Genomic DNA, 13765 nt, shown 5'->3' on the forward strand with positions numbered 1-13765 from the left:
AAAGATAGAACTATGTCCTATATACCTTTACTCTATCTACAATGCTTAATATAATGCCCCGCATCAAATATACTTTCAACAAGTATGTTTACTGATTGAATGAGTGTGTAAATAGAGATATAATAAATATATTGTTTAAACTTTGGATTACATCATACTCTGGAGTATAATGAATGGAAACTTTTGGAAAGCTAACTGGTGCTTTCAGAGTAGAATGAAATTGAGAGTTCTAAAATATTTTCAGTCCCATCAAGGCCAGAGTTCCCTACTGTTCTCTTCCTTTATTCTGTCTTCATTTTTATTTCCTCAGACCCCTACCCCTTCATTGTCTCATAAATATAGCTTGTTATATAGAAAAAATGTTAAAAGCTGTTAGCATTTAAAGATATGTGGCAGTTAAATCTCTTATCCATAACTCTGCCAAACTGTCTCTACTATTCAAACACAGCACATAAATAAATACAACTCACTGTGATCAGATCATGGGCAAAACTATGCAGTGGGTCACTCTAGCCAAAGCCATCGCTGGAACAGCTTAAAAGCCTCCTGGAAACCTCATTAATGTGGCTCATTTTAAATTGACATCCTCACATTCTAGAAAATTGGCCTTCTATTGATGTTTTGGAAGGGTGGATGACCCTATGATGAAGTTTCTAGTTACTGGCACATGTATAAATCTAGGTACAGGTGTATATTTTGTGTGAAAGGATGTCTATTTGCATTTATGGGTTGGTTTTACCCAAAAATTTGAAGGTCTTTGATGACAGGAAGAAAGTGCAAATCTTTATTTCAGCTTAAAGGAAGGGCCCAAGTCCAAGAACTTAGAGGTTTGGCTTGGACAGTCATCCAGAAGTTAGGCTGACTATCTCAAGCTCCTGCATCTGCAAATGTGGACTGGATCAGTTGAGGACAGGCATTGTTATGACATTTTGCAGCAGTCTTTACTGTCATTAACACTAGGAAAGAGTGCCTCCTTCACCATAATATGTTAAGATTTGGGGAACTGGAAAAACAAACAGGAAAAACAGAGAGAAAAAAATTGGTTTGGTTACTTTAAGAACTGCTATTCTTTCATTGCCTCCAGAGTTGTGATTACATCTCTATACTGCTAATAGTTGGATCATGCTATCACATGAATGTTATTAATCAGTAATGAACAACTTTAAAATAGATTCATAGATCCAAAGAACTTGAAAGTTAATGGGGACCTTGAGAACCTTCTGGTCAAACCATATTTTTATACAGATTAAAAAACTGAGGCTTGAAGAGAAGACATGATGTGTCATGGACTCAGAGAGTAGAACTAGGATTCCAGAAATCTGACCTTTAGTTAACATGGTTCTTCTTTTTTTTCCCTCAATAAACTTTTATTATTATTATTTTTTTGTTATTTATTTTTATTCAAAAGAATTTGTTTCTCTGCCACAAAAATTAGATAACCACATCACCAAGAGCAGCAATGTCCATGGAGTTACACTGATGATGGAGAGTTGGCTGGGTTTTTCCAAGGTCCCAAAGGTCATAAAGGAGGGAAAAGAGAAAAAGAAAAAAATATTCAAAACAAATCCAAAACCCATGATGACTTTGGGGAGAGACATCACATGACATTTTCTTTTTCTTCTCTCATTATCAGCTGCAGATGTATTTCAGCAGGATCAAGTACAATTTGACTTGAGTTAACCCTTCATACCAATTCTAGCACCTTAATTGGACCCTGACTGTTAGCAGCAATCAGCACATTGGAACCTCCATCTGGTAGTGCCCTCCAGCACACAGCACTAACAAATTCATTTGTATCGTCTCCTTTTCAGTCTTCATCCAGAACACTTTTGACCGCATCAAACTTAAAAGTTAGCAAGGTCTTAGACAGTCCTTTATAGTACAGATAGAGAGAGTTATTTTCACTTCCACAGGCTTTATAATCTCCATTGGAAGCCAGGTCTACAAAGTTTTTTTCATTGATATGACCCTTAAAGGAACATGGAGAGTATGATTTCCCTACATTCCACAGTTTTAGCTGACTGTCTGTTGAGGCAAAGACCATCTCTTCACCACTCACAAACTTTGCATAAGAGACTGCTTTTTGGTGTCCTTTGAATACCATGATTGGCTGTTCAGTGTTATGAAGATCATAGTAGTGGACACAGTGATCTGCACAGCCAAAAGCCAAACGGTATCTGAAAGAGGGGCTGAATTTAACACAGCACACATTAGCCTTCGCCTCAGTGCTTGCCACTGAGCTGTCTAGATTGGTATACCACAGCTTCACTAAGGGCAAAGGACAATAAAAACAAAAAGAGAAACAAAACATGGCTCTTCTAAATCATCACACAGCTAGTCCTATTGTAGTGCATCTGGATGAATTGAATGGGCTGAGATTAGACAAGCTGAATTTTACTGTAATTCTCATTTTTATGTAAAGTGACTTGGTTTTTGGCAATTCATTTGTAGAATAAAGGCCTAAAATGTAGGATGGATTAATAAGTATGAGAGCCATCAGCAAGGAGAATAGGACAGCCATTGACATTCATTTTCTGGGAGGGAGCGTTATTGATTGTTCTGAGCCAGGAGAGGAAATGTTTTTCTTCCTGGTGGAAGATCACTACCAAAGTTTCGAGGAGAAAAGTTAATTTGACCAGAATCCAATTTAGAGAACTGGATCACGAGCCAGAAAATAATCAACTAGGAAATCAAGGAAATAGGCCAGGGTGACGAGAACGTTTAACCAAGCAAGGACAGGAAGAATAGGGAGTCTTGAAATCAATCCCAAAACAGGAAGAGAATTGTAGTCAAGAGACATGGCCAAAGGGTCCCAAAGGGCAAGTTGTTTCTGCACATAAACTTGTGGTTACAGTCATATTTTGAAGCTCCTTCTTGTTCTGCATTTTTGGCTTCTAACAGTTTTAGAAACCTCCTGATGGAAGCAATTTTATGTGTTTGTGAAATCTAGTTTTCTAATTCGTTGATGCAGCATATCTTTCAAATCTTATTATCCTGAAAAATCAGATTTACACATATGAATATTGGTGAGGTTTAAGTCTATCATGGTGGGATTACAGAGTAGGGAAGAGCAAACTTAAAATGGTCCCAGACAAGTGTTTTAATGAAGCCTCCTGAGCTATACAGACTTCGTACAAAAAGAAAATGAAGATTATTTACTTCAGTCCTTTGCCTTAAGGTAAAAGAGGCATTTTTATTTTCCCTCCCCATTTTCTTTTCTGATCTGGTAGTGATAACAAATATATTAGATGATTGAGTCAATATCCAAGAAATCTCAAATCTAAAATCATGGGCAGATAAATTAATTCACCCTAAGACATGAAGAAGTAATATTCTTTGATCAATAACGAAGCTTTAATAAACTGTATGATTTAACTTTGGGAAGACAAATGATGAATTAGTCTACTTATGACTTGATTAGGCATTACACAGATATTTGCAGAAAAGAGGGCAAATTCTACCAATTATAGGCTTAAAAGTTTGTTCTTAGGTAAAAATCTCAAAAATATTAAAGAAATAGATTATGAACCTTAGAGACTAGACTGGGTCCACTGAGACCTGGTCATGCCAGACTAACTTCTTTTTCAGTAAGGTTGCAAAACTAGTCAACAAGGGAAATGCTAAAGACATAGTATATCCACATTTCAATGTTTCTCATGTGTCTGTACTTGGCTAAAGATTATACACTCCTACAAATAGAAGAACGTATGACACAATTTTATTCCAGATATTTAAGACCTTATGAATATGAGAGCAACGGATGCTACAATTAGATAGATAATAACTAATGAATGACCACCTCAGAAACAACTGATTAATGGATGGGTGGAAACCAAGCATTTTTTCTATATGAAAGTCTTCTTGGTAGTTTTCAGTTTCATATTTTGTATTGGAAGAAGACTCATTGAGCCATATTATACACGAAAATTCCACACTGTTACCCAATATGATGATAAGGGAGCTAATATCTGAGGTCCCCAAAACATGAATCTCTGGGGAAAATATTTTAAAAAATCGAATAGGGGTAGATGTAAAATGCATATGCATGTAACAATACATTAATATACTTGTAACAGTGATAGATGGGTAAAAATATTTGAGGTAGAAGGTAGGAAAGATATGGCTGACACAGCACACAGCACCCTGTGATGGTTAATTTTGTGTCAACTTGAGTGGGTCATGGAGTGACAACATACTTGGTTACACATGTCTGGGTTTTTCTAGATGAGATTAACATTTGAATTGGTCAACTATATAAAGCGTATTTTTGCTCTTCTCAATGTGGGAGGACCTTATCTGGTTTATTGGAAGCCTGAATAAAATAAAAGGCTGAGAAAAAAAATCTCTGCCTGACTATTTTTAAGCTGGGGCATCATTCTTCTCCTGCCTTCAGACTCAGACTTATACTGGGACTTACACCAATGGCTCTCCTGGTTTTCTGACTGAGACACAGATGGGACTTGCACCCAGTTTTCTTGCTTTCAAGCCTTCAGACTCAGATGGAACTGTACACTCAGCAATTCCTGGTCCAGACTTCTCAACCTCCACAACTGTGTGAGCCAATTCCTGTAAATTACTATGTCTCTCAATCTTTCTTTCTGTACACACACGCACACACACACACACCATATTGATTTGGTTTCTCTGGAGAACCCTGACTAATACATACTGCTTACCCCTACAAAAAAGAGGGGGTGGTACTGCTGACCTTGGTATAAGTCAAGAGAGTCATATGACTACCAAAACTTCAAGATTAATCTTGGGTCCAGAACAAGCAAGGCTTTAATCAGAATATATCCAGAGTTTCATGTTCAGTTCTGGTAACCCCAGTATAGGAGGAGAAACGTCAAACAAGAGAAAGTCCAGAAGGAAAGGACCAAGGTAGATGATGCATCTAAAGTCATGTCATTGAAAAACAGTCAAAAAAAAAAAAAAAATGAGGCTGTTACACTTGGAGAAGATTTCAGGGAAACATACAACAGCTGTCTTCAAATTCTTGAACTGTTATCAAAATGAAGAGGAATGATTCATTCAGTGGAACTCCACAAAACACTGACAGAGAGTGGACATTTTAAGAAGACTTCAGCCTAATCTACGGAAGCACTTTCTAAAGATGGACTGGACTGAAATGGAAGTATAAGTTTTCTTCACTGAATCCATGTGACACCAAGTCCCGTGTGGTGTGAGGGTTTCCTGAGTAAGAGGGAGATTAGCATCAATTATCCTAAAGATGCTTTTTTACTTTTGAAATTGCTTTCTGTAGGGGAAATGATTGTTCTGTAGCCAAGCAAATAGTGTGATGAGATGGAATACTTACCCTACTTAATAGAAGACACTTTTCAAAGGATGTGTTCCTTTATAAGCAAACTGTCAACTTACTCATTTTTTGAAGTATGCCCCTTATGAAACTTTTAGCATTAATACTTTTTAGTTACTTTAGCTTAAATACCTTTATCTTTTTGAAGGTAACATAATGGATTTAAAAAAAAGATTTTATAATCTACATTTTTCATTAATTCAAGCAGATTTTTTCTTAATCATTCTGAATGAATCATACTTCTCTGAACATCTGAATGACATGTACTAAAGAAATATAATAATAATAACTTACTTTGGTTAAAAGTACTATGTGCTGGGCATGGTTTTAAGCATGAATTCACTCATTTATAAAGTTTTACTCCATCAGTCTTCACAGCAACTATATGAAGTAATTACAATGTTGATAAAATATTACTGATGAAAAAGCTGAACCACAGAGAGGCTAAGTAATTTGTACTAGGACATATTGTTAGTAAGAAGCAAAGCAGGATTCTGGCTCCAGAATCTGCATTCTTTTTACCATATTATTTCTGTTTAACAACTTTCTGATTTTACAGCATTCCAGTTAGAAGAAGAAGTAAACTTTGAAATCCCTGCACATGGTTCTCAACATCCTGCTTTAGGGTAGCTTCATAAAAAGTATCTAACTATGCTATGCTATGCTGTAAGAGAAAAGCAATTTTATTGCCTAGGTTCACACTTCCACAGAGACAGGTAGGCAGATTGAACACCTTTTTGTGTGTGAAGATTAAAAGAGATATTATATATAATCTCTCCTTTAAAGACCTGACAGGTAAAATAAATATCCCTGAGAAGTGGGAGATTTTTTTCCCCCTCTCATTTGACAAATGCCATATGGTCTACTTAAATTTTTTTGATACTGTTCCTTGAGGGAAAAGTTACTCCTTGTAATCTGAGTTTCTGTTTGAAGATAAAGAATAATCACATTGAGAATGGCTTCCAAGTAGTTTCTCAAGTTTAAGTAGCCTCCTTGTGCTTGCAGTGGGGAGTTGCATTCCAATGCAATGTGTAACTGGGTATTTTTCACGTTGTGTAAAAGCATTCCATTGTATCTTTAATTTCTACATTATTGATATTAATGGTATGACTATGTTTTAGACACGGCCACCATGTCAAATGCACTTTCCATGAAGTGTCCGATATTTTCACAAGCACAGTGAGCATCTATTATGTTCTTGCCTCAGAATAACAAGACACAGGACTTATTGTCTAGGCAGAAAGTTCTGGAACACAACATAAACACAGAGAATAAATAAAGGCAGGGGAAGAGAAGTCCTTCTACCTAACCACAAATTCAAGCATTCAAGAAAAGACCTGCACAATGAACAGTTCTCTGAATTATGAATGAACCTTACCATATAACTTCTTGCTTCTTCCATCTACAACAGATTTTTTTTTCCTCCTCTGGGCAACTGGGTTCATGATTAATCCTTTGCATCTCTTGGCCTTTTTGGATAGAAGAGAGTATTTTGAACCAGTAGTCTACTGTCATTTCTTTTTCCTGTAGTTAGAAAAACAAATTTACAATGTCTTAAAGTAATGCATGATGCTGCAAGTTAGAAAAATGCAAGAAATAAAGTGAAAATTATTTGTAACCTAGTATGCAGAGATTATTTCTATTAACACTTAAAAAGATTTGTCTAGCCTTTTTCATATATGTATACATATACATGTATATATATATATACACATAATACATAGTACATACATAGTATACTATGTATGTACTATATTACTATGTACATAACTATGTATGTACTATGTATGTATTATTACTTAATAAGTAATAATATTACTTATTATGTACTATGTAATACATAGTACACAGTAAGGTTAACAGGGTTATCCTATACTTGTGTTTTTTTATACTGCTTTTAAAAATAATTTAATAATATTTGCACATTTTCCTGTGCTGTTGAAAAAGGGAAAATGAGTACAACAACTTTGGAAAAAGATCTGGCAGTTATTTATTAAACTACACATGCACATACCCTATGACTCCACAATTCCATCCTATGTATAAAGTCCAAGAGGAAATAAAACATTTATTCACAAAATACTTGTACAAGAATGTTATGTCAGCTTTATTTGTTATAGTAAAAAATTGGAAGTAGCTCAAATATCCATCAACAGGTGAATGGATGAACAAATTGGTATATTCATACAATGGAATACTACTCAGCCACAACAACTCATGTCATTGCATAGGTTTGGTGCAAAAGTAGTTTTTGCCATTACTTTTAATATCCCAAACCATTGACAGATACAAAAGCATGAATAAATCTCCAAGGCATGGTGCTGGGTGAAAGAAACCAGAATTTTAAAAATTGCATGTTGTATAATTCCATTTATATGAAGTTCTAAACCAGAAAAATGGTTTCCTCTCAAGGTTGGGATACGGTAAGGCAACATTGACTAGAAAAGCATGCAAAAGAATTTTTCAGTGTTACAATATTCTATATTTTAATAAAAACTTGTGTGACACAGGTGCGTACATTTGTCAGAATTCATGAAATGGCACATGTAAGACTTATGCATTTGACTGTATAAAAAGTTTTACCTAAAAAAGGGGAAACAGATAACACATTTTAAGCCTCTTTCCTTATCAGTGAGACAAATAAAAGTGCCATATTTGTAAAGCATAATGCCTTTATATACCATTGTTCCATAAGTGACAATAATCCTTCAAAGCCTGGATATTTCTTCAAAACAAAGGTTCAGTATATCTAATATATAAAAAGCTCACTGAGAGAAACCACTGAACTTCAATAGGGAAATGAGAAAAATAAATAAATTTAAAATTCTAAGAAGAAATAAATGTACATAGCCAGAAACCATGAAATCATGTTCAAACACATTATTAAAAAATTAAGCATCTACTAGGCTTTATTGAGCATCTACTAGGTTTATATGCATCATTTTAATTAATACATTTGATTAATAAACTTATAAACTATATTTAACCTCACAGGTAATCCAAAAATGAAAGTTAAATGAAAAAACTTATATTTTTGCCTAATAAAATAAAGGTTTTAAAAGTATAGTAATACTGGAGAAAGTGTGATCGGATAAGCATTCCCAAATATACTCCATGGGATATAATTTGTCACTACTTTTTGGGAAGTGTTTTTGCCATATGGATTAAGACTTTAAAAAAAGGATATACCCTTTGAATTTGTAATTCCATTCTGGGATCTTTTCTAGGAAACGGTCAAAAGGTGTAGAAAAATGCAAGTATAAAAATATCCAATCTAGTATCATTTATAATTGCAGAAAACTAAAAACAACCTGAAAATTCAATGTAAAAGGCTGACAAAATAATTTACATGATTTATCAGGAGTGCATCCATATATTGGAGTAGCAGGGACTTGTCCATTTTCTTTCCTAGGATGCCTGATTTTACCTCTCAGGATAACTGAGGGGTGTGAAGAGGGGAGAACGTTTCTATTTCTTGTGCTACCATGGAGAAGAGTAGGAAAACAATTAGGACCAGAGTTACTCATTTTCTTCTAAGCATGTATGCATTTCTGACGGATAGGAATTCCTCACAAAGACAAAAGACTATGGTTGGGCAAGCATGTTTTTATGTGCGTCCTTTCTCAAGATTTTTCTCCCTCTTTTGCTTGATCGTTCCTCTTGTCTCTCCCTCTCCCATCTTTCTCCTTTACCAAGATCTCTGGGCACTGAATGAATCCTGGACATAGGAGAAGACTCTGGGCTGTGTCCACGTGAGGATAGTAGATGGGTTATTGCAAACGCTGTCAGGACCTCTTTTCTGTGTGCCTGCACCTCCCTGCACACCCGTCCTATCATCCCACTTACCACTCTGTATTGTTCTACCTGTTTATTTGCCTGCTTTTTTCATTAACTCCTGGAGGATAAGAATGATGCCTTATTCATCCTGGTGACCCCAGAGTCAGCGTCCAATACATTAAATGGAGAGAGTGTATAAAATAATTGATCAAGCATTCTGTGTTCAGATAGCCTGGGCTTTAATCCTAGCTTTGCCATTTCTTAGCTGTCTGACCTTGGGTATCACATTTCTCTGTACTTCACTTTCCTTATCTTTAAAGTGGGATTAATAAAAGCCACCAAATATATGGAGTTACAGTTACTATTACATGAGTTACAGTAAAACTCTTAGAACAATGCCTAGGAGATAAGTAAGTCCTCAATAAATGTTGGCTATTAATATTCACACATTCATAGCAATTTTAATAGAAAATTACTCTGAGATAAAATTAGCTATACCTGATAATGAGTTCTAATCATTGGATATCAATAAGCTTGCCTTGGGTACACAGGAACCCATATTTATCTTTTCGGGTTCATGGTTCACTCCAATTGCTTGCTACAATGTCTGGTCAAGAGTAGGTGCTCAGTGAATGTTGAATGAATAATACATGTATGGCTAGATAGCCATACATAGATAAGAAACATAATAAGGAAGATAGAAAAGGAAGAAAATCTGTGACTGCCACAGCAAAACAAATCCTCCATTTTTGGTGTTTTAATGACTATGAAAGATCTCTCATTTGAAATTGGATGGGTACACATCTTTTAGATGGAGTTCATGCGGCTTAATATTATGACATACGCACATATCTTAATGAGAAGAGCTGAGGGAATGGAGTCTAATCTGGGCCTTACCATTTAGTAGCTCTGTGACCTGATATAAATTACCTAACTTCCCTGGTCCTCAGTTTTCTTTTTCATAGGTAGGGTTAAAAATTCCTACCTCTGGAAACATTTATGAGAGTTAAATATAATAAGGTATGTAGAGCCATTTCTACAACGTTGCAGTTATTGGTTTTATTTCAGTTTATGTTGCTGGTGAGACTCCTGGAATTCATTTTTCTGTCCAGTAAACAGTAATGGAAGCTAGTGGACATGAAGTTCTCACACAGAAGCAATGTGTAACTGACAACAGGGAGGTCATTCAAATCAGGTCAGTTATTGAATATCAACATGGAAAGAAAATTTTTTACATATGGACTTAATGGAAACGACACCCTAATTTTACGTCACGTTGATTCAAGAAGCCTGTCTGAGATTCTCTGCATGATGTCTTCTATAGGAACATGTATTTTTATTGTATTTCATTAATACAATCAAAAGGGTTCCCTTGAGTTGACTTTTAGTAGGCTGTGATATCAAATTATCTGAAGTTAATACACAGGATACAAGTGGATGTTTTATCTTTTGGCTAGGAGTCCAAGGCTACATTTTATTGAGAGTACCAACAACTGGGTTGTTGCCTAGAATTGACTGGGTATTCGGAATGTCCAAGGTTGCAGAGAAGGGATCTCAGGATCAGACGCGCAGTTTTTGCATTCATCAAATATTTCTATAAGTACAGTGTCCCAAGCTCCACGTGAGTTGCAAAAGATAGTGCCAAAAATGAACAAAATACCGACAGATCTGGCCTGAAGGAATTCACGGTAGTAAGGAAGACGGATACAATTTTTATATGTAGTTTTACACATATATACATACACCTCTGTTCTAGCAGAGAGATGTGGAAAGTTCTATGAGGACATGGAAATGCAAACAATTAGTTCATCCTGGGAGCATCACAGAGGAGGTGAGATTTTTAGTAGCTTTGAAGGACAAGTAGGGGTTCACCACAGAAACCAGAGAGGGATGGTCATTCCTCGATGAGAAAAGAGGACTGGTCAAAGTAGCATGGAGGAAACGTCTGTCACATGGGTGGTGTGAGGTCCCAAGTGTGTGGAGGAGCAGCGAGAGGTAGATGAGGTTACATTGTTAAAAGACTTGGACTGGTAATTTTTTTGAAAATTAAAAAAATCGACTCCAACCTGACATAAGTAATAAAGGTAATGCTTACTGCAAAATCTGAATTGCCTAAAGTGAAACGTTTGAGGCCTAGTTCTCCTCCTTTTTCCGGGCTCCAAATTCCACTGCCAGATAGAACAATGACTGATGATTTTTTTTTCAGGGATGCTTCCATATATTTTCTCTGCATATATAATACATATGACTGCATATATATGTGCATTCATACACACATTTTAAAAATAAAAATGTAATTATAGTATCAGTATTGTTTAATTACAACTTGTTTTTTTTTTTACCATGTATAATTATATTTTAGACATCATTTCATATATTTCTATCTTATTTTGAATGGCTGTATGGTAGTCTATTATATTGCTAGACCGTAATTTAGCTAAAATGATGTTTAAAGTTCTTCTCAACTTATTACTCTGAAAATTTTCACTGGCTCTCTTAGCTCTCAGGTAAAGATGATAGTACGATAATGTTGATTACCATTTAAAATGCACTTTTGGATTAAAATAATCATTTTAGGAGTGGGGGGAATCTGTTCTTCCAGGCATCATCTCCTTAGAAATATCACGATATTTGGTATGCCAAGGAATTATCAGGACTTTTCTGTTAGTGGGGCTGTTGCAGAGGATGTAGCATTTCCAGCCAGATCTTGAAGCATCAGCAGAGGTTCATCGGGCAGGAAAGCTTAACTCTGTTCTGAAGAGAATGCTGCTGAACCAGATTCAGGCAGGACAGTGGCCATATTCTCATTTTAATCGGTCAATCAACAAACAAGTTTTGAATACCATCAGAGTGCACAGTAGGAAGCAGCACTGGGAACATGATTCTGGCCTTTGAATACCTTATAATCTGGTGGAGAAACAAGATTCACGAAGCAGTTAGTGAGATCAATTAAGCAGTAGGTAAATATTGTTGAATTATGTCCTACATAAATGTACCATAGGGACTGCTCAGAAGAATGATATGAGCCTGGGCTGGGATATTCGGGGCAGTGTCTCTGGGTAGCGTGAGATGTGAGATGGACCTAGGAGGATGAGTAGGACTCCCATAAACCGGGTAGTTATGGGGGACTTTCCAGCCAAAACCAGTGTACAAACAACCACGTGGTCCACTGATAGGACTATTCAACCTAGTTGTTTTGTTAAATAACCAGAAAGATCTAAATTTCCTGTCTGTGTTTTCAGACACAAAAGCATCCTATAGTTCTCTTTTGCTCATGAGTCACAGATTCCTCCTGGCAAGTAAAGAAAATAATGATTACTTACTATTAATATCATGAAAATAAGTTGCAGGGCTCTGATACTGTTGATCTTTATGCCTCACCCTTCTTATTTTCAGACATATCATCACCCTTATTTCTGGGGTTGCTGGAGGGCTTCGATTCACAACTGCTTCCCAAACCAGAGTAAGGCATTATGCTTGACTTTCAGATGCTTTGACCATAATCAGAAACCAGCCCAAGATTAATTAAAGCAGAACTGCCTAAACTGGATATGATGCTGACATACATTCTTGTCCATTGAAAAACTGGTTCATATATCACTTAGCATATCCCTTTTAACCTAACTTTACTCCAAGTGTTTTCTCAATGTTGCATTCCCAGGAGATACTGCAGTCCTCCCTGGGATTTGCCTAAGTGTGTTATAGAGATCCTCCTTTCTACCAGGATTGTGAGAAACTGAGCAGGTTTTAAAATCTAAGTGAACAAAAGATGTGGGAGAAGGAAGATTGTCCTGGGAATTAGAAGACCTGATTTTTATCCTGGATCTGCCATTTAATTTGCTTTATAATCTTGGATGAGTTACTTCACTCATGTGAAGGGACTAATTTTGCAAAAGTAAGAAATATTGTTCATTCAGGTAGAATAATGTATCTTGCTCTAAGGTTTTCTCAGGAAAACAAGGTTAAACTAATTCAGGTGTTCTTATCCTAGGGAATTATGGATGAACGTGACGGGATTCTTAAACTTCTTCAATTTTGGCACATGTATGTATATTTCTGGGGCAAGACTCCACAGGTTTTGTGAGTTCAATCCACAAAGTGTTGATGGCTTACTAAAAGTTAATTGCCTCTGGATGACAGAAACTCTAAAACTTCTCAAGTTTGAAAATGTTATCATTCATTGATTTTCTATCTTTGTAGTAAGTCTTATAGAGGAAATATTACGGAGAGAAGAATTGGCACAAATCCCTTTAAATTATACTTTCTTCACTTTAATCTGAGGCTAACTCTGTATTATGGAGAAACACTTTTTATTACAGTAGAGAATTCTTAGAGGCCCAAAGTCCTGTAACTTTTATTGTATTTAACTTGGAGTTGTTTGTATGCTTACAGTATTGTTCCCTGAATTAACACAGTTCACTCTAAATGACTTTGAAGATAAAACATTGGGCATTTGACCCAAAAGTGTTCCTCAGGGTCCTCTAAGCTCTAACCCTGGATTAAGAGGTTAGGTACTCCAAGGGAAAAAATTTGCTTACTACTTTACCTTAAAACTTCCCTGTAAAAATGTCTTTTCTAAGTTGTTATTTACTCTTACTTGCTTAGTGTTTACCCTTTTTAGTGGGCCATTATGAAGCCTGTACATTTAAACAAAGTTTCTGTGTCTTTCAT

The 13765-nt window shown here is 35.9% G+C and overlaps 1 pseudogene; it reads right to left on the reverse strand.

The window, feature by feature from the left end:
• Positions 1 to 1563: 1563 nt before the first annotated feature.
• The window catches only part of LOC111536821, a 37775-nt pseudogene continuing 25573 nt past the window's right edge, over positions 1564 to 13765 (reverse strand).

Source organism: Piliocolobus tephrosceles, chromosome 14 (assembly GCF_002776525.5).
Source record: "Piliocolobus tephrosceles isolate RC106 chromosome 14, ASM277652v3, whole genome shotgun sequence".
Lineage (NCBI taxonomy): Eukaryota > Metazoa > Chordata > Mammalia > Primates > Cercopithecidae > Piliocolobus > Piliocolobus tephrosceles.